General features: G+C 43.8%; 1 protein-coding gene across 7 annotated transcripts in view; it reads right to left on the reverse strand.

The window, feature by feature from the left end:
• The window catches only part of flt4 (fms related receptor tyrosine kinase 4), a 267177-nt gene that overhangs the window by 156722 nt on the left and 89064 nt on the right, over nucleotides 1–21391 (reverse strand). For 2 of the 7 annotated variants that reach the window (XM_063053081.1, XM_063053082.1), the window contains one exon: nucleotides 19832–19917. The exons of the other annotated variants lie outside the window; for them this stretch is intronic. The gene's annotated coding sequence lies outside the window, so the exon portion shown is untranslated. The remainder of the gene's footprint in view (nucleotides 1–19831; nucleotides 19918–21391) is intronic. 7 annotated transcript variants of the gene reach the window in all.

A 21391-nucleotide genomic window follows, 5' to 3' on the forward strand; every position in this document is an offset into this window, starting at 1 on the left:
TTGCTCTGGATTTCCAGTATCTGTAGAATCTCGTGTTTATGGTCAACAGAAGGGCTTCCATCCCCGAGACACCTGGGCTGACGAAAAGCAGTATTATTCATTTCTGCACTGGAATGCCCACATCAGAATCACTGAATCACTTGGCAGAGAGGGACTGTCCCCAGGGTTGGTTTCAATGTTTAGTGAAACAGTAGTGCAGCGGGTAGTGCTACTGTGTTATGGCTCCAGCGAACGGACCCAGTCCGACATAAATATGACTCTCTCAGCATGGTATGTTCGTGGTGAGCCCAGCATCCCAGACCCTTATTTATTTGCAGTTCCATTTTTCTATCATCTGCTTCTCAAATGTCTCTACCACCACCCCGGCAGCTCGTCCAACACACTCACCACGCTCTGTGTGAAAAAAACTACCTCTGACATACTCCAATACTTTCCTCCAATCACCTTAAAATTATGCCCCTGTGATATTAACCATTTTAATCCTGGGAAAAGGTGCTGGCTATCCACTTGATCTATGCCTCTTATCATCTTGTACACCTCCAACAAGTCACGTCTCATCCTCCTGCAGAGAGAAAAGTCTCAACTCACACAACCTATCCTCATGCTCTCTAATCTGATAAAATTAGAAAATTACACATTTTAGAAACACAGTGGATTCCAGTTAACTGGGGCACATTGGGACCAGTACATTTTGGCCCAATTAAGCTGCTGCACCAATTAGACAAAATTTCATGGAAACAAAATATAAAAAAAACAAGCCACCATTTAACTAAGTAAGAAATTAAGTATTTAAATGAAGTACAGAACAAATTAGACCACTATCAATACTACTACAGTACTATAAGACTATTTTTTTTAGTTCCTAATAATTATCGATGGAAAGATTTAACCAGTGTGCACTGCCGTGCTTTTGTTATTGACTGTAAACAAACAAACTCAGCTCAGGTACATAGTGCAGATAATGGGGCTACCTTCATTGCCTTCCTGATTAGTGTCACAATCCATTACATGTCAAATTTAAATACAAAATTATCAAAAATCGTTGCTTTTTGAATTGGCGTCCATTGGCCAAAACGGATAACATAACACAAGCACATGAATATTAAGCTATTTAAAAACTGTTTGCTCTGAGCACGGTGTAGTGTCCAATGGCCACACAAGTGCATATAACTGACACGGGTTAGAAACTGGTCAGCAAGAATCTTGTCCCAATTTAGAGGCATAGAGTCCCAAATAAATACCATAAGACATACGAGCAGAATTAGGCCACTTGGTCCATCAGAATTTCTTTAGCCAGACAGTGGTGAATCTGTGGATTTCTTTGCCACAGGCAGCTGTGGAGGCCCAGTCTTTATGTATATTTAAGGCAGAGGTTGATATATTCTGCCTAGTGTAGCTGGATCCTGGACTTCCTGTCAGATCATTGGCAGGTGGTAAGAGTGGGCTCCCTCACCTCTGCCCCTCAACACAGGAATCCCTCAGGGCTGTGTCCTAAGCCCCCTCCTTTACTCTCTGTATACCCATAACTGTTTCGCCACCCACAGCTCCAATCTGTTAATTAAATTTGCTGACGATACTACATTGATTGGCCTTATCTCAAATAATAACGAGGCAACCTACAGAGAAGAAGTCATCACCCTGACACAGTGGTGTCAAGAAAACAACCTCTCCCTCAATGTTGCAAAAACAAAGGAGCTGGTTGTGGACTACAAGAGGAATGGATACAAGCTAACCCCTGTTGACATCAATGGATCCTGGGTTGAGAGGGTGAACAGCTTTAAATTCCTCAGCATAAACATCACGGAGGATCTCACGTGGCCTGTACATACCAGCTGTGTGGTGGAAAAAAAGGACAACAGCGCCTCTTTCACCTCAGACGGTTGAAGAAGTTTGGCATGAGACCCCAAATCCAAAGGACTTTCTACAGGGGCACAATTGAGAGCATCCTGACTGGCTGCATCACTGTCTGGTATGAGAACTGTAATTCCCTCAATCGCAGGACTCTGCAGAGAGTGTTGCAGACAGCCCAGTGCATCTCTAGATGTGAACTTCCCGCTATTCACAACATTTATAGAGACAGACGTGTAAAAAAGGTGCAAAGGATCACTGGGGACCCAAGTCACCCCAACCACAAACTGTTCCAGCTGCTACCATCCAGGAAACGGTACCACAGCATTAAAGCCAGGACCAACTGGCTCTGGGACAGCTTCTTCCACCAGGCCATCAGACTGATTAATTCATGCTGATACAGTTGTATCTCTATGCTATATTGACTGTCCTGTTGTACATACTATTTATTACAAATTTCTATAAATTGCACATTGAACATTCAGATGGAGAAGTAACGTAAGGATTTTTACTCCTCGAGTATGTGAAGGATGTAAGAAATAAAAGTCAATTTAATTCAATTCAATTCAGTTCTTGATTGGTCAGGGCATGAAGGGATGGGGGGGAAAGCAGGAGATTGGAGCATAGAGGAAAGTTCATCGTGGCTGATCCAATTTTCCTCTCAGCCCCAATCTTTGCCTTCTCCCCATATCCATTCATGCCCTCACCAATCAAGAATCTATCAACTTCTACCTTAAATATACATAAAGGTTTGACCTTCACAGCTGCCCATGGCAAAGAATTCCACAGATCCGCCACTCTCTGGCTAAAGAAATTCCTCTTAATCTCTATTCTAAAAGGATGCTCCTCTATTCTGAGGCTGTGTCCTCTACTCTTAAACCTTCCCACTATAGGAAACATCCCTGCCACATCCACTCTATCAAGACCTTTTACCATTAAATAGGTTTCAACGAGGTCACCCCTCATTCTTCTGAATTCCAGTGAATACAGGCTCAGAGCCATCAATCACTCTTCATATGACAAGCCATTCAATCCTGGAATCATTTTCATGAACCTCCTTTGAACCCTCTCCAGTATCAGCACATTCTTTATAAGATAAGGGGCCCAAACCTTTTCACAATACTCCAAGTGAGGCCTCACCAGTGCTTTATAAAGTCTCAACATTACATTCTTATTTTTATATTCTACTCCTCTTGGAATGAATTATAACATTGCGTTTGCCTTCCTCACCAGACTCAACCTTCAAATTAACCTTTACAGAGTACTGCACAAGGGCTCCCAAGTCCCTTTGTGCCTCAGTTTTTTGTATTTTCTCTCCATTTAGAAAATAGTCAATATTTTCATTTCTTCCACCCAAGTGCATGACCAAACACTTCCCAACACTGTATTCCATCTGCCATTTCTCTGCCCATTCTCCTAATCTGTCTGTCCTTCTGTAGCTTCTCTACTTTCTCAAAACTACCTGCCCCTCCACCTATCGTTATATTGTCTGCAAACTTTGCAACAAAGCCATCAATCCCATCATCAAAATCATTGACATATAACATAAAAAGAATCAGTCCAAACCCAAGACCCTGTGAAACACCACTAATCACTAGCAGCCAACCAGAAAAGGTTCCCTTTATTCCCACTGTTTGCCTCCTGCCAATTGGCCACTGCTTTATCTACGTTGGAATCTTTCCTGTAATACCATGGGCTCATAGCTTGGTAAGCAGCCTCATATGTGGAACCTCATCAATGACCTTCTAAAAATCCAAGTACACAACATCAACAGATTCTCCTTTGTCTATCCTGCTTGCTATTTCTTCAAAGAATTCCAACAGATTTGTCAGGCAAGATTTGTAGCATATTTTATCATCCTTAAGAATCGACTCCAACATCTCCTCAACCACTGAGGTCAGACTACCTGGCAGATAGTTTCTTTTCTTCTACCTCTCTCCCCATTTGGAAGAGCGGAATGACAATTGCAATCTTCCAGTCTTCCGGAACCATTCCAGAATCTAGTGCTTCTTGAAAGATCATTATTAATGCCTCCACAATTTCTTCAGCCACCTCTTTCAGAACCCTGGGATAAACAAAGGAAATCCTGGCTATTTTCTCAATTAGTTTTTGTTCTTTAAAAATTGTACCAAGTAACTGACAGCCCAATTAACCGATGTCCCAATTAACCAGAATCCACTGTGCTTTCTTTTTGGTAAGAGATGGCTGCTTTCAACTGCAAAATAAGACCATAAGATATAGGAGCAGAAGTAGGCCATTCGGTCCATCAAGTATGCTCCGCCATTCAATCATGGGCTGATCCAATTCTTCCAGTCACCTCCTCCCCATACCCTTTGATGCCCTGGCTAATCAAGAACCTATCTATGCCTTAAATGCACCCAATGACTTGGCCTCCACAGCCGCTTGTGGTAACAAATTCCACAGATTTACTACCCTCTGACTAAAGTAATTTCTCCGCATCTCTGTTCTAAATGGACGCCCTTCAATCCTGAAGTTGTGCCCTCTCGTCCTAGAATCCCCTACCATGCGAAATAACTTTGCCATATCCAATCTGTTCAGGCCTTTTAACATTTGGAATATTTCTATGAGATCTCCCCTCATTCTCCTTAATTCCAGGGAATACAGCCCAAGAGCTGCCAGATGTTCCTCATATGGTAACCCTTTCATTCCTGGAATCATTCTCAAGAATCTTCTCTGAACCCTCTCCAATGTCAGTATATCCTTTCTAAAATAAGGAGCCCAAAACTGCACACAATACTCCAAGCGTGGTCTCACGAGTGCCTTATAGAGCCTCAACATCACATTCCTGCTCTTATATTCTATAGCTCCAGAAATAAATGCCAACATTGCATTCGCTTTCTGCACTACTGACTCAACCTGGAGGTTAACCTTTAGGGTATCCTGTACGAGGACTCCCAAGTCCCTTTGCATCTCTCCATTTTGAATTCTGTCTCCATCTAAATAAAAGTCTGCCCGTTTATTTCTTCCACCAAATTGCATGACCATACATTTTCCAACACTGTATTTCATTTGCCACTTCTTTGCCTATTACCCTTATCTATCTAAGTCTCTCTGCAGGCTCTTTGTTTCCTTAACACTACCCGCTCCTCCACCTATCTTTGTATCATTGGCAAATTTAGCCACAAATCCATTAATCCCATGGTCCAAGTCATCGACATACATCGTAAAAAGCAGCGGTTCCAACACTGACCCCTGTGGAACTCCACTGGTAACCAGCAGCCAGCCAGAATAGGACACCTTTATTCCCACTCTCAGTTCTCTGCCAACCAGCCAACGTTCCACCAATGCTAGTAACTTCCCTGTAATTCCATGGGCTCTTATCTTGCTAAGCAGCCTCATGTGTGGCACCTTGTCAAAGGCCTTCTGAAAATCCAAGTACACCACATCTACTGCATCTCCTTTGTCTACCCTGCTTGTAATTACCTCAAAAAATTGCAGTAGGTTTGTCAGGCAGGATTTTTCTTTCAGGAAATCATGCTGGCTTTGGCCTATCTTGTCGTGTGCCTCCAGGTACTCCGTAATCTCATCCCTAACAATCGATTCCAACAGCTTTCCAACCACTGATGTCAGGCTAATAGGTCTCTAACAAGCTAAAATGTCAGAGACATTTTAAAATTAGAGACATTGAACTTGACCAAGGGGTGTACGAGTGTTGGAGCATAAGTAGCCGGAGGTGTCAGCTCAGCCTGCTTGCACATTTGTACTTTATAGTTCACTTTATACTTTATTGTCACCAAACAACTGACAGTAGAACGTACAATCATCACAGTGATATTTGATTCTGTACTTCGCACTCCCTGGAGTAGAAATCGATAGTAAATATTAAAAATTTAAATTATAAATCATAAATAGAAAATAGAAAAGGGAAAGTAAGGTAGTGCAAATAAAACAAGAGCACATTTCCATAAATTCTCTGCCGACTGGATCTTGGTCCAGATTGACCTCTATTTCTGCCCTAAATTTATAGTACCATGCAGCACAGAAACAGGCCTTTTGGCCCAACAGGTCCATGCCAACTAAGATTCCTCTCTAAGATAGTCCCATTTGCCTGCGTTTGGAGTTTGACACCATCGGTAGTACCAACAGGAGATGCTGCCTCAAGGAGGCCTCCATCATTAAAATCCCCACCCTTCAGGCCATGCCATCTTCTCACAGCTCACATCAGGTAGGAGGTACAGAAGACTGAAGTCCCACATCACCAGGTTCAAGGAGAGCTACTTTCCTTCAACCATTCAGTTCTTGAATCACTCAGCACAACTTTAGTCACTACCTCAATATAGCACATAGCCAGGCCATGCTCTCTTCTCCATGCTGCCATCAGGAAGGAGCCTCAGGTCCCACACTACCAGGTTCAGGAACAGTTGTTACCCCTCAGCCATCAGGCTCTTGAACTAATGGGGATAACTTCATTTGCCTCATCACAGAACTGTTCCCACAATCTATGGGCTCACTTTCAAGGACTCTTTATCTCATGTTCTCGATACTTATTGCTTATTTGATTATTTTTTCTTTCTTCCATTTTGTATTTGCACTGGGGTTGTTTGCCCATCTTATTCTGTGTGGTTTATCATTGATTCTATTGTGTTTCTTGTATTTATTGCATATGCTCGCAAGAAAACGAATCTCAGAGTTGTACGTATATGGTGACTTATATGTACTTTGATAATAAATTTACTTTGAACTTTGACCACATTGCACTGAAATTGACTTTTTGCATTCTAATTGTGCTCTTTCTTGTAAAAAAAAGTGTATAATTTACGTTTACTTTTTGTTTTTCTTGTGCATGCTGTGTGCCTGTGATGTTGTTGCGAGTTTTTCATTGCACCTGTGCACACATTGACTTGTACATGTGACAGTCAACTCAAGTGTGACTTCGTCCTGCTAAGCCTTTCCTATCCATGCAGCTGCCAAAGTCTTCTACATGTGGTTGATATAACGGCCTCAACCACTTCCCCTGGCAACTCATTCTATATACTGACCACTCTGTAGGCAAAAAACTTGTCCTTCGGATCCCCTGTAAACCTCTCCCCTCTCACCTTAAACCTATGCTCTCTAAGATCAACGTAAAGATAAGTCAAAGTCTATTATCAATGTTTGTATATGTTACCATACACTATCCTGAGATTTATTTCCTTGCAGGCAAATAAAGAAATACAAGAAAATTCTAGTTCCCCAGCCCTGGGAAAAAGAGGTGTATAAAATCTTGAGGGGCAAAATATTATACACCTGTCTACATGTTTAGAGATACAGCACGGAACAGGCCCTTCCAGCCCAATGAGCCTCACCACCCAGCAACCCACCTGTTTAACTCGAGCCTAATCACAGGACAATTTACAATGACCAATCAACCTACTACCTGGTATGTCTTTGGACTGTGGGTGGAAACCGGTGCACCCAGAGAGACCATACAAACTCCTTACAGAACGGCACCTGAACTGAATTCTGAACCCCCCCCCCACAAAGCTGTAATAGCATTGCGCTAACTACTACGTTACCAGGGTACCCCTCCATAACAACATTTCCTCATTCTCCTATGTTCCAATGAATAAAGCTCCAACCTGCCCAAGCTCTCTGCACAACCCAGTCCTTCGAGTCCTGGCAATGTCCTCTTCAATGTCTTTTGCACTTTCTCCAGCTTCCTATAGAAAGCTGGCTAAATTGAACACAATATTGCACATGTGGCTTAACCAATATCTGGTAAACTGCAATATAATATCCCAACCACAAGACCATAAGATGTAAGAGCAGAATTAGGCCATCCAGCCCATCAAATCTGCTCCATCATTCCGTTCACCAGCAACTTTGATGTGTGTTGCCATCATTCCATCATGGCTGATACTGGATCCCACTCAACCTGCCTTCTCGCCATATCCTTTGATGCCCAGACCAGGAAGCAATCAACTTCCGCCTTAAATATACACATGGACTTGGCCTCCACTGCAGTCTGTAGCAGAGCATTCCACAGATTTACTACTCTCTGCCTAAAAAAATTCCTCCTTACCTCTGCTTTAAAAGGTTGCTGCTCAATTCTAAAGCTGTGCACTTTAGTTCTGGATACCCCCAACAGAGGAAACATTCTCTCCACATCCACCCTATCTAGTCCTTTCAACATTTGGTAGATTTCAATGAGATCCCGCACCCCCCCCACCCCGCCCGCATTCTTCTGAATTCTAGTGAGCACTGGCACAAATGCTGCCAAATGCTCCTCATATGTTAAACCTCTTCATTCCCAGAATCATCCTCGTGAACCTCCTCTGGACTCTCTCCAATGACAACACATCCTTTCTGAGATATGGGGCCCGTGAAGCCTGACTAGAGTCTCAAAATGTCTCAGCATTACCTCCTTGTTTTTATATTCTATTCCCCATGAAAGAAATGCCAACATTGTATTTGCCTTCTTTACTAGACTCAACCTGTAAATTAACCTTCTGAGAGTCTTCCATGAGGACTCCCAAGTCCGTCTGCACCTCTGATATTTGAACTATCTTCCCATTTAGATCATTGTCCACGCTATTGTTCCTTTTACCAAAATGTGTTATCATACATCTCCCAACACTGCATTCCAACTGCCACTTTTTTGCCCACTTTTCTTCCAATTTGTCTAAGTCCTGCTGCAATTGCATTGCTTCCTCAACACTACCTAAACCTCCATCTAGTTTCGTATCACCTGCAAAATTTGCTACAAAGCCACCAATTCCACTATCTAAATCACTGACAATGTGAAAAGCAGCAGTCCCAATACTGACCCCTGTGGAACACCACTAGTCACTGGCAGCTAACCAGAAAAGGCCCCTTTTATTCCCACTCGCTGCCTCCTGCCTGTTAGCCATTCCTCTATCCATGCCAGTATCCTTCCTCGAACACCATAGGATTTAAGCAGCCTCATGTGTGGCACATTATCAAATGTCTTCTGAAAATCCAAGTAAATGACATCCACCGCCTCTCCTTTGTCCACCCTGCTTGTTACTTCCTTGAAGAACTCTAACAGATTTGTCAGGCAAATTTTCCCTTTACAGAAACCATGCTGACTTTGACTCATTTCATTATTACTGTAGTCTCCAAGTACCTGTACCCTGAAATCTCTTCCTTAATAATGGACTCCAACACTTTCCCAACCACTGAGATTAGGTAACTGGCCTATAATTACCTTTCTTTTGCCTTCCTTCCTTCTTGAAGAGTGGAGTAACATTTTCAATCTTCCAGTCCTTCAGGACCATGCCAGAATCAATGCATCATTATCCCTTCAGCAATCTCTCTCAGGTCTCTGAAATGTAGTCCATCTAGTCCAGGTTTCTTATCCACCTGAAGACATTTCAATCTGCCTAACATTTTCCTTTATAATAGCAATGGCACTCACGGACCTCTAGCGCACTGCTAGTGTCTTCCACAGTGAAGACTGATGCAAAGAACCTATTAAGTTCATCTGCCATTTCTTTGTCCCACATTACTACCTCACCAGCAGCATTTTCCAGCGGTTCAATATCAACTCTCACCTCCCTTTTGTTCTTATATAACTGAAAAAACTTTTAGTATCCTGCTTTATATTATTGGCTAGTTTGCCCTCATATTTAATCTTTTCCCTTTTTATAGCTTTTTTAGATACCTTTTGCTGGATTTTAAAAGCTTCCAAATCATCCAACTTCCCACTCACTTTTGCTACCTTATATGCCCTTTCCTTGGCTTTTATGCAGTCCTCAATTTTCCTTGTCAGCCATGATTGCCTACCCTTGCCATTGAGAACTTCTTCTGTGGGACATATCTATCCTGCACCTTGTGAACTATTCCCAGAAAATTCAGCCATTTCCGCTCTGCCTTCAACCCCACCAATATTCCCCTCCAATCCACCTGGGCAAGCTCCTCTCTCATGCCTCTGTAATTCCCTTTATTCCACTGTGATACTGATACATGGGACTGTGGCTTCTTCCTCTTAAATTGCAGTATGAATCCAACCTAAGAGAGCCTTTCCCCAAGTAGGCTCAAGCACAAGCTGCTCTAAAAAGTAATCTCATAGGCATTCAAAACATTCCCTCTCTTGCAATCTGCCACCAACCTAATTTTCCCAATCCCCTTACATATTGAAGTCCCATTGTGTCATTACCCTTATTACATGCCTTTTTCAGCTCCCTTTGCAATCTTAACCCCACATCTTGGCTATTTCTCGGAGGCCGATATAGGATTCCCATAATTATTTTTTACCCTTGCAATTTCTTAACTCCACCTACAAAGATTCAACATTCTCTGACCCTATGTCACCTCTTTCTAAGGGTGTAATTCCATTTCTTACCAACAGAGCCACACCACAGCCTATGCCTTCCTGCCAGTCCTTTCGATACCAAGTATATCCTTTGATGTTAAGCTCCCAACTATGGCCTTCTTTCAGCCACAACTCTGTGATGCCCATGTTATACCAACCAATAAGTAATTGTGCCATGAACTTGTCCACCTTAATTCTAATGCTACGCACATTTAAATACAGCATCTTCAGTCCTAAATTCTTCGCTCTTTTGAATTTTGCCTATGTGGTACAATTTGACTGTACAAATGTTCTGTCTGCATTTGTACCCAGTCATTGGCTAGTCCTTCTTTACTTTCATGTTATATCCATCATCTACTTGTAAACCTGTTGGTTCATCCTCAGCTCTATCATACTGTTTCCCATCGCCCTGCCATATTAGCTTAAACCACTCCCATCAGCTCTAATAAATCTGCCAGCAAGAATATTGGTCCCCACTGAATTCGAGTGCAACCTGTCCCTTTTGTACAATTCACACCTGCCCCAGAAGAGGTCCCTATGATCTAGAAATCTGAATCCGTGCCCCGCCCCAATTCTTCAGCCGTGCATTTATCTGCCATCTCATTCTATTCCTACCCTCGCTATCATGTGTTATTAAATTATGATGGATATTGACAAGGTAAGTGTAAGTAGACTCTTTGCACTGAGGTTGGATGAGACTAGAACAAGAGGTCATGGGTTAAGGGTGAAACATTGACTCTTTATTCCTCACCAAAGATGCTGCCTGATCTGCTCAGCTCCTCCAGCTTTTTATGTGTGTTGCTCAAGATTTTTCAGCCTCTGAAAAATCTCTTCTGTTTATAATTTCCAACTTTTATACCGTCTCCTTTGCCCTGGTTGCCCCATTATGAGAAGGATGTTGAGACTTTGGAGAAGATTTTACTAGCACCCTGCCTGGATTAGGGTTGTATACACTGGAATTTAGAAGGATGAGAGGGGATCTGATTGAAACATATAAGATTTTTAAGGGATTGGACACGCTAGAGGCAAGAAACATGTTCCCGACGTTGGGGGAGTCCAGAACCAGAGGCCACAGTTTAAGAATAAGGGGTAGACAATTTAGAATGGAGTTGAGGAAAAACTTTTTCACACAGAGAGTTGTGGTTCTGTGGAATGCTCTGCCTCAGAAGGCAATGGAGGCCAATTCTCTGGATTCTCTCAAGAAAGAGTTAGGTAGAGCTCTTAAAGATAGTGGAGTGAAGGGATATGGGGAGAAGGCAGGAAAAGGGTACTGATTGTGGATGATCAGTCATGATCACAGTGAATGGTGGTGCTGGCTCAAAGGGCTGAATGGCCTACTCCTGCACCTGTTGTCTATTACAGGGAGTGTGCTACAGAGAAGCTGGACAAAATCAGAAGCTGAGGAGAGGTCTGATAGAGGATTTTTATATTATGGGAGGAAGAGATAGGGAGCGCAGTCAGTCCTTTTCCCAGAGTAGAGAGGGGGAAGTTTAAAGGTAAGTGAGGGGCAAGATGTTTTACGCAGAGAGTTGCAGATGTCTGGAATGGGTTACTGGGGTGGTCATGGAAGCATGCAGTCTGGTGCAGCTTAGGAGGTGTTTAGATAGACATAAATACTAAGGGAATGGGGGATATGGATGATACACAGGAGGAGGATATTTAGTATAAATTAGCACAGATTATGCACAATGCCATGAGCTGAATGGCCTGTCCATTGCTGTACTGTTCTATGTTCCATGAGGCACAGAACATAAAACGTTGCTGCACAGTACAGGGCCTTTGGCTCATGATGTTGTGTCAACCTTTTAACCTACTCTAAAGATCAATATAACCCTTCCCTTCCACATCGCCCTCCATATGGCCCCTTGTATTAACATTGTGGGCCAAAACACCTGTACTGGTCTATGTTCTATAACACCCATCTGCAAATCTGCTGGGATCATCTAGTGTCTGGTGTTCACAATGTGGCCTCCTCTACTTTGATGAGAACCATTGTAAATTGGAGGACCTCTTCGTCGAGCACCTCTGCTCCATCCACCAAAAGCAGAACATCCAGTGGCCAAGCATTTTAGTTCCATTTCCTGTTCCGACATATCGGTCCATGGCCTCCTCTTGTGCCAAGATGAGGGCACCCTCAGGTTGGAGGAGCAACACCTTGTATTCTGTCTGGGTAGCCTTCAATCTGATGGCATGAATATCGATTTCTCCTTCTGGAAAAAAAGAATTTCCTTCCACCTCCCCTCTTCCTCTATTCTTTTTACCTCCTCACCTGCTTATCACTATCTGCTTGGTCCTCATCTCCTTCCCCTTCTCCTATAATCCAATCTTCTCTCCTATCAGATTCCTTCTTCTCCAGCCCTTGACCCTTCTCACCCACCTGGCTTCACCTATCACCTTCTAGCTAGCCCCTCCCCATTTTATTCTGGTATGTTTCCCCTTCCTTTTCAGTCCTGAAGATGCGTCTCAGCCCAAAACACTGACTGTTTATTCATTTCTGTGGATGCTGCCTTGCCTGCTGAGTTCCTCCAGAACATGTGTGTTGCTTCTCTAACACTTTCCTCTCTGATACTTCACCAGCTCTTCCCATGTTCTACAGCTTAACCCTCTCTCAGGAAGCTGTTAGTCTGTTTCTAGCTCCACTCACTGAGTGGTGCTGACATTCACCCTCACCCACAATGGCCTGTTACAAAGCTGCATCTCGAAATAAAATCTTTCAACAATGCCTTCGTTCCATGTTCCTCTGGTTCTTGGCTCTTCCACCAATCAGAACAATTTTTGCCTTTCCTCTCTGGAGTCATGGAATGGGACAGCACAACAAGCCCATCGGCCCACCATGCCATGCTGGCATTTTAGCCCACCCACTCTATTTGCCCACATTATAACTGTATTCCTCTACACCTTGCCTATTTCAGTGTCTGTCTAAATGCCTCAAACACAGCAACCATATCCAATTCCATAAAACCACAAGATCATAAGACATAGGAGCAGAATTAGGCCATTCAGCCCATCGAATGTGCTCCACCATTCCATCATGGCTGATCGCGGATCCCACTCAACCCCATACACCTGCCTTCTCGCCATATGTGATGGATGTGGTGCCGAGGCTTTATAAGGCACTGCTGAGGCCTCACTTTAGAAACATAGAAAACCTACAGCACAATACAGGCCCCTCGGCCCACAAAGCTGTGTCAAACATGTCCCTACCTTAGAACTACCTAGGCTTTACCCATAGCCCTCTATTTTTCTAAGCTCCATGGAACCATCCAGGAGTCTCTCAAAAGACCCTATCGTATCTGCCTCCACCACCGCCACTGGCATCCCATTCCACTCACTCACCACTCCCTGTGTAAAAAACTTACCCCTGACGTCTCCTCTGTACCTACTTCCAAGCACCTTCAAACTATGCCCTCTCATGCTACCAATTTCAGCCCTGGGGAAAAGCCTCTGACTATCCACACGATCAATGCCTCTCATTATCTTGTACACCTCTATCAGGTCACCTCTCATCCTCCGTCGCTCCAAGGAGAAAAGGCCAAGTTCACTCAACCTATTCTCATAAGGCATGCTCCCCAATCCAGGCAACATCCTTGTAAATCTCCTCTGCACCCTTTGTATGGTTTCCACACCCTTCCTGTAGTGAGACAACCAGAACTGAGCACAGTACTCCAAGTGGGGTCTGACCAGGGTCCTATATAGCTGCAACATTACCTCTCGATTCTTAAACTCAATCCCACCATTGATGAAGGCCTACACACCGCAGACCTTCTTAACTGCAGAGTCAACCTGCGTAGCAGCTTTGAGTGTCCTATGGACTCAGACTCCAAGATCCCTCTGATCCTCCACACTGCCAAAAGTCTTACCATTAATGCTATATTCTGCCATCATATTTGACCGACCAAAATGAACCACCTCACACCTTGAGTATTATGAACAGTTTTGAGCCCCTCATCTTAGAAAATATGTGCTGGCATTGGACAGGGTCCAGATGAGGTTCACATGGATGATTCCAGGAATGAAAGGGTTATCATATGAGGAACGTTTCATGGCTTTGGGTCAGTACTCACTGGAATTCAGAAGGATGGGGGGGGGGAATCTCATTGAAACCTTTTGAATGTTGAAAGCCCTAGACAGAGTAGATGTAGAAAGGATGTTTCCCATTGTGGAAGAGTCCAGGACAAGAGGGCACAGCCTCAAGATAGAGGGGCGCCCTTTCAAAACAGAGATCCGGAGAAATTGCTTTAGCCAAAGGGTGGTGAATTTGTGGAATTTGTTGCCACGTACAGCTATGGAGGCCAGGTCATTGGGTGTATTCAAGGCAGAGATTGATAGGTTCTTGCTTAGTAAGAGTGTCAAAGGTTACAGGGAGAAGACAGGAGAATGAGATTGAGAGGGAAAATAAATATAGAACATAGAATAGTACAGCACAGTACAGGCCCTTTGGCCCACAATGTTGTGCCAACCCTCAAACCCTACCTCCCATATAACCCCCCACCTTAAATTCCTCCATATACCTGTCTAGTAGTCTCTTAAACTTCATTAGTGTATCTGCCTCCACCACTGACTCAGGCAGTGCAATCCACACACCAACCACTCTCTGAGTAAAAAACCTTCCTCTAATATCCCCCTTGAACTTCCCACCCTTTACCTTAAAGCCATGTCCCCTTGTATTGAGCAGTGGTGCCCTGGGGAAGAGGTGCTGGCTATCCACTCTATCTACTCCTCTTATTATCTTGTACACCTCTATCATGTCTCCTCTCATCTTCCTTCTCTCCAAAGAGTGAAGCCCAAGCTCCCTTAATCTCTGATCATAATGCATACTCTCTAGACCAGGCAGCATCCTGGTAAATCTCCTCTGTACCCTCGTGGAGCAGCCTGGGGAATATTCCATCAAGCCCCGGGGACTTATCCGTCCTAATGTATTTTAACAACTCCAACACCTCCTCTCCCTTAATATCAACATGCTCCAGAACATCAACCTCACTCATATTGTCCTCACCATCATCAAGTTCCCTCTCATTGGTGAATATCAATGAGAAGTATTCATTGAGGACCTCGCTCACTTCCACAGCCTCCAGGCACATCTTCCCACCTTTATCTCTAATCGGTCCTACCTTCACTCCTGTCATCCTTTTGTTCTTCACATATTGAAGAATGCCTTGGGGTTTTCCTTTACCCTACTTGCCAAGGCCTTTTCATGCCCCCTTCTTGCTCTTCTCAGCCCCTTCTTAAGCTCCTTTCTTGCTTCCCTATATTCCTCAGCCATGATGGAATGGTGGGCAGACTCGATGCTCCAAATGGGTAATTCTGCTCATATGTTTTATGGCGCATGCTCTCCAATGCTGTCATATCTTTTCACAAGGATGTTACCAGGATTTGAAAGCTTCATTTATAAGGAAAAACTGAACAGGTTGGGACTGTTTCCCTTGGAGTGAAGGACGCAGAGGGGGGACCATTTGGAGGTTTATAAAACCATGAGAGGCATAGATAAGGTAGATAAATCAAGCTCTACTTAGGGTGGCATGGCAGCATAGTGCTTAGTGTAGTGCTTTAATGCAACAGCAATTAAAGTGTTACACTTGGGCAGTATTCATTATTAAGGACCCACACAACCCAGGACAGGTTGGCGCAGTTCCCTAATGTTGGATGCCATTTCTCATTTCTTTCATTGTATTTCATCTTTCCCCTGCCTGCCATTACACCGACCTGTCTATATCTCCACCACATATCACAGTTTAAAATAACTCAAAATCCAAAGATCACTCTGCAAAGTAAAGCTATGGTTGTAACACTGGCCCCTGGGGCACATTACCATCTCCTTTCAAGTCGAATAAAGCAGCTGTCATCACAACCATTACTCTGTCGACAAAGAGACATTATCTGTGATGTTATAATCTTCTTACTGAATGGTTGAGTGGTGTCGCAGCAACAACCTTGCACTCATGTTAGCAAGACCCAAGGAATTGACTGTGGACTTCAGGAAGGGGAACTCAAGGATACACACACGAGTCCTCATTGAGGGATCAGCAATGGAAAAGGTGAGCTTCAAGTTCAGCTCCTGCTTAAGCAAGGACCTGGACCCACTGCTATTTGACTATTGCCACAATAGGTCTGCAGCGGATGCAATCTCACTGGCTCCCCACTCCACCTTGATCAGCTGGACAATAGTAATACATACGTCAGGCTGCTGTTTGTTGATTACAACTCAGCATTCAACACCATCATAACTTTCGTACTAATAAACAGCTCCAAAACCCAGGCCTCAGCTCGTCCCTCTGCCACTGGATCCTTGACTTCCTCATCGGGAAACCACAGTCAGTGAGGAAAGGAAGTAACATATCATCTCATCCTCGCTGACCAACAACACTGGTGCATCTCAGGGATGCGTGCTTAACCCACTGCTCTACTCTCTCTACATTCACGACTGTGTGGCTAGCCACAGTTCAAATGCCATCTATAATTTTGCCAATTGCCAAATTTGTAAATTTGCTAAACTATTCTTGGCAGAATTTTAGATAATAATGAAGTAGCATACTGAAGTGAGATAGACCAGCTGGTTGAGTGGTGTCACAACAACCTTGCACTCAATGTCAGTAAGACCAAAGAAATGATTGTGGACTTCAAGAAGGGGAAATCGAGGGAACACACCCCAGTCCTCATCAAGGGATCAGTGATGGAAAGGAAGAGCAGCTTCAAGTTCTTGGGTGTGAACATCTCTGAAGATCTATCCTGGGTCCAACATATTGCTGCAGTTACAAAAAAGGCACACCAGCTGCTATATTTCACACTATAGCTAAAGAAATTTGGCCTGTCCCCTAAAACCCTCACTAATTTTTATAGATGCACCGTAGAAAGCATTCTTCTAGGGTGCATCACAAACCTGGTATGGAAGCTGTCCTGTCCAAGACCGGAAGAAGCTGCAGAAGATAGTGAACATGACGCAGCACATCACACAGACCAATCTTCCATCCTTGGACTCACTTTACACCGCACGCTGTCGGAGCAGTGCTGCCGGGATAATCAAGGACACGACCCACCTAGCCAACACACTTTTCATCCCTCTTCCCTCCGGGAGAAGGCTCAGGAGCTTGAAGACTCGTATGGCCAGATTTGGGAACAGCTTCTTTCCAACTGTGATAAGACTGCTGAACGGATCCTGACCCAGATCTGGGCCGTACCCTCCAAATATCCGGACCTGTCTCTCGGCTTTTTTTGCACTACCTTATTTTCCATTTTTCTATTTTTTATGATTTATAATTTAATTTTTTAATATTTACTAATTTTTACTATTTTTAATATTTTAAATATTTAATATTTGTAATCCAGGGAGTGAGAAGCGCAGAATCAAATATCGCGGTGATGTTGGTACGTTCTAGTATCAATTGTTTGGTGACAATAAAGTATAAAGTATTTCTTTAAGAGTTTGAGGTGATTTGGTATGTCACCAAATTTCTACAGATGTACGGTGAAAAGCATTAGAACTGGTTGCACTACTGTCTGATATGCAAGGGCCACTGCACAGGATCAGAAAAAGCTGCAGAGGGTTGTAGACTCAGCCAGTTCCATCATGGGCACTAGTCTCCCCAACTTCGGGACATCTTCAACATGCAGTGCTTCAAGAAGGTGGTATCCATCATGAAGGACCCTCATCCAGGACAGACCTTCTTCTCATTACCATAGAGGAGGTGGTACAGGAACCTGGAGATCAATATTGTCAACATTTTAGGAACAGCTTCTTCCTCTCCACCATCAGATGTCTGAATGGTCCCTGAACCCATGAACACTACTTTACTATTTTGCTCTCCTTTTGTGCTAGATTTCTTATTGTAACATACAGAATTGTTTAATGTATCGCACTGTACTGCTGCTGCGAAACAAATGTCACAATGTACTGTACATCAGTGATAATAAACCTGATTCTGATTCAGATTCCATTGCTTTAAACTTGGATGATGTCTATTAGCAGAAGCTCTTTGGAAAACCATATATAATCACATCAACTGCAATACCCTCATTAAGCCTCTTTGCTACATCTTCTGAAAAGCTTTATTGTAAGATACGATCTCCCTCTCTATACTTAGGAATCTCACACAAAATGCTGGAGGCACTCAGCAGATCAGGCAGCATTTATGGAAGGGAATAAAAGGTTGAGATTTCGGACCAACACCTGGGATACTAATGAAGGGTCTCGGCTCGAATCATTGACTGTTTATTCCCCTCCAAAGATGCTGCCTGACTTGTTGAGTTCCTCCAGCTTCGTTGTGTGTGTTGAGGCAGATGTCCAGCATCTGTGGAATCTCTTGTGTCTTAGGAACCTCAAACACTTTACAAGCTCTCACATCTGCTGTTTATGTTCGACAGTTTCCAGTTCCTCATTCTCAATCTCCTCTCTCTACTTTCAGTGAATTCTACTTCTGATTATGACTGATGTCCTACTTCCTAACCCACACTTCATTTACAGCCTCCTCTCATTCAGACTGGGTTATTTCACTCTCTATACACAGTGACTCAGGGGCAGAACATACAGCACTGTACAGGCCCTTTGGCCCACAATGTTGTGTCGACATTTTAGCCTACTCTCAGATCAATTTACCCCTTCCCTCCCACATAGCCCTCCATTTTTCTTTCAATGTTGTTGTAGAGTCGCACAGCATGGGAACAGGCCCTTTGACCCCACTGATCCATGCTGCCAACAGCTAGCCTCTGCTAGTCCCGGATGCCCATGCTGACCCATAACCCTCCAAGTCATTTCCTTTCATGTACCATTTACCCAAATGCCTCTTAAGTGTTGCAATTAGACCTGCCTTGATCATTTCCTGTGGCAGCTCATTCCAGGTACTCACTACCTCTGTGTAAAGAAGTTAACTCTCTGGTCTCTTTCAAATCTTTCTCCTCTCATCTTGTTCACTCTAGATTTGGACTCCCCAGTCTTGGGAAAACAAAGACAATTCACTTTAGCTATACCCACCTTCACTTTATAAACTCCTCATTCTCCTACACTCCAGAATAAAGATACAGCGAGGCCAATCTCTCCCTTTACTCAGGCCCTTTAGTCCAGGTAGCATCCTCATACATCTCTTCTGCACCACGTCTAGACTGGCAATGTCTTTCTTATAACACGGTGACCAAATCATACACAATACTCCAAATGTGGCCTAATGACATATACAACTGCAACATAACGTGGCTACTGCTAAACTCCCATGTCCTGACTGAAGACTAGCATGCCAAATGCCTTCTTCACCACTGTCTACTTGCATAGCCATTTTCAGTGAACTATGCACTTGTACTCCCAGGTCCCTCTGTTCCACAACACTTGCCAGTGTTCTGCCATTCACTGTGTAAGGATAAAGTCTCTTAAATGTCCCTAATGCCTCTACTACCGTCCCTGACAGTGTGTTCCAAGCACCCACCACACTGTGTAAAAAAAACCCCATCTCTGACATCCCCCTCCTATATTTTCCTCCAGTCAGCACCTTGTATTAGCTATTTCTGCCCTGGGGGGAAAAGTCTCTGGCTATCCACTCTATGCCTCTTATACACCTCTATCAAGTCACCTGTCATCTTCTTTCGCTCCAAAGAGAAAAGCCCTCGCTTGTTCAGCCTATCCTCATAAGACATGCTCTCTAATCCAGGCAACATCCTGGTGAACCTCTACCTCTGGGATCCTCTAGTCTTTGAGGTCAGTCATCTATCACTCTTTATACTCACCATTTTCTCGCTGTTTATAATCACAGATCTCTTGCTCTTTATAAAAAACAGAAAATGCCGGAAATACTCAGCAGGTCAGGCAGCGTCTGTGGAGAGAGAAACAGAGTTAATGTTTCAGGTCGTTGGCCTTTGCTCAGAACTGAGGAAAGTTGGAACTCAAACATCTTTGGAGTTGCAGAGAAGGGGACAGTGCTGGAGAGAACACAGGAGTGCCTGTGACAGGGTGGAGACCAGGAGAGACAGATTGCGGTGGTACCATCTGGCAGAAGGAGGTGAAGATCAGTAATTGCAACTGCCCTGTCTGAAGAAGGTGCAGCTAGAAGGATGTGAATGAAACTAGATCGTGGGAGAAACAGAACTAAGCAACTCTGGAACTGTGAGACAAACTGAGCAGATCTCAGAAACCTGTACTAAAGCAGAAAATATTGTCAATTCTCAGCAGGTCAGTTCTCATCTATGAAGAGAGGAAATCCAGAGTTAATATCACAGGCCAATAACCTTTAACTGGAGCTGGTCAGTTTGGACACAAACTGGAATGGCATACAATCTGAAATTGTTGAATTCAGTGTCACCTTAGAAGGCTGCAACACACCCAGGGAGAAGGTGAGCATCTCCAATTGACGTTGGGCTTTGTTGGAACAATTTCAAAGACCCAAATCAGAGAGCTTATAGTGGGAGGGGAGAGGAAGAGCTCTGAAGCAACAGGAAACTGGATCCTCAAGATCATCCTAAATGGCGGAATGGAGGTGTTCAGCTTAAGTAGTCATGCTTTCTGTGTTTGTTTTTTTTCCAGCTAAAGACAATCACACTGTGAATAACATATGCAGGACCCTGATGCTGTGACTAAATTGTGGCTTCACCTGTCTAGGCCCTTGGATACAGTGTGGGGGGGGGAGGGTTGAGGTCAAAGCGCAGGTATTGAAACTCTCGTGGTTGCATGGGAAAGTGATGAGAAGAGGATAGCAGAGTGAACCAGGCAGACCCTAAGGGAATGATTCTCAGGAAGGCAAGATTGGTCTGGTGGTCAATGGCAGTAGATTATCATGGAGGAAATCAAGTGAATATGGAGGCTAGTGGAGCAGAAGGTGAAGATGGCAGGACCTAACCCTTGCTCTGGGAAGGAAGAGAGGGGTTGGAAACAGAACAGCAGCAAGTGGAAGACACGTAGCTGAGAGTCACATCAACTTTGACAGAGAGAATGAACCGGTTAAAGAGAAAGGAAGCCATCTTGGAACTATTGATGTAGAAGGTGAGGTCTCCAGAACAGATATGATGGAGCTGGAGTGACTGAAAGGGAGGGCTGGAGGAGGTGTGGTGGTCTCCATGGGAGGGGGTATAGGCTGAGAATGGACAATGGTTACTAGCATATTCCTTGAGGTGGAGATAGACAGGCCAAGAAAGTGAAGAGTCTATCGTCATGGAAAATGGAGAACGATGCAGAAACTGGTAGCTAAAGTAATGAAATGATCAGAGTTTTAATGAAAGTGGGAAGCCGCACTGATACACACAGGGCAGTTCCAAATAATTCTGGTTGGGATGATGCAGGAGGACTTGGGTCGA

Source organism: Mobula hypostoma, chromosome 7 (assembly GCF_963921235.1).
Source record: "Mobula hypostoma chromosome 7, sMobHyp1.1, whole genome shotgun sequence".
Taxonomy (NCBI): Eukaryota; Metazoa; Chordata; class Chondrichthyes; order Myliobatiformes; family Myliobatidae; genus Mobula; species Mobula hypostoma.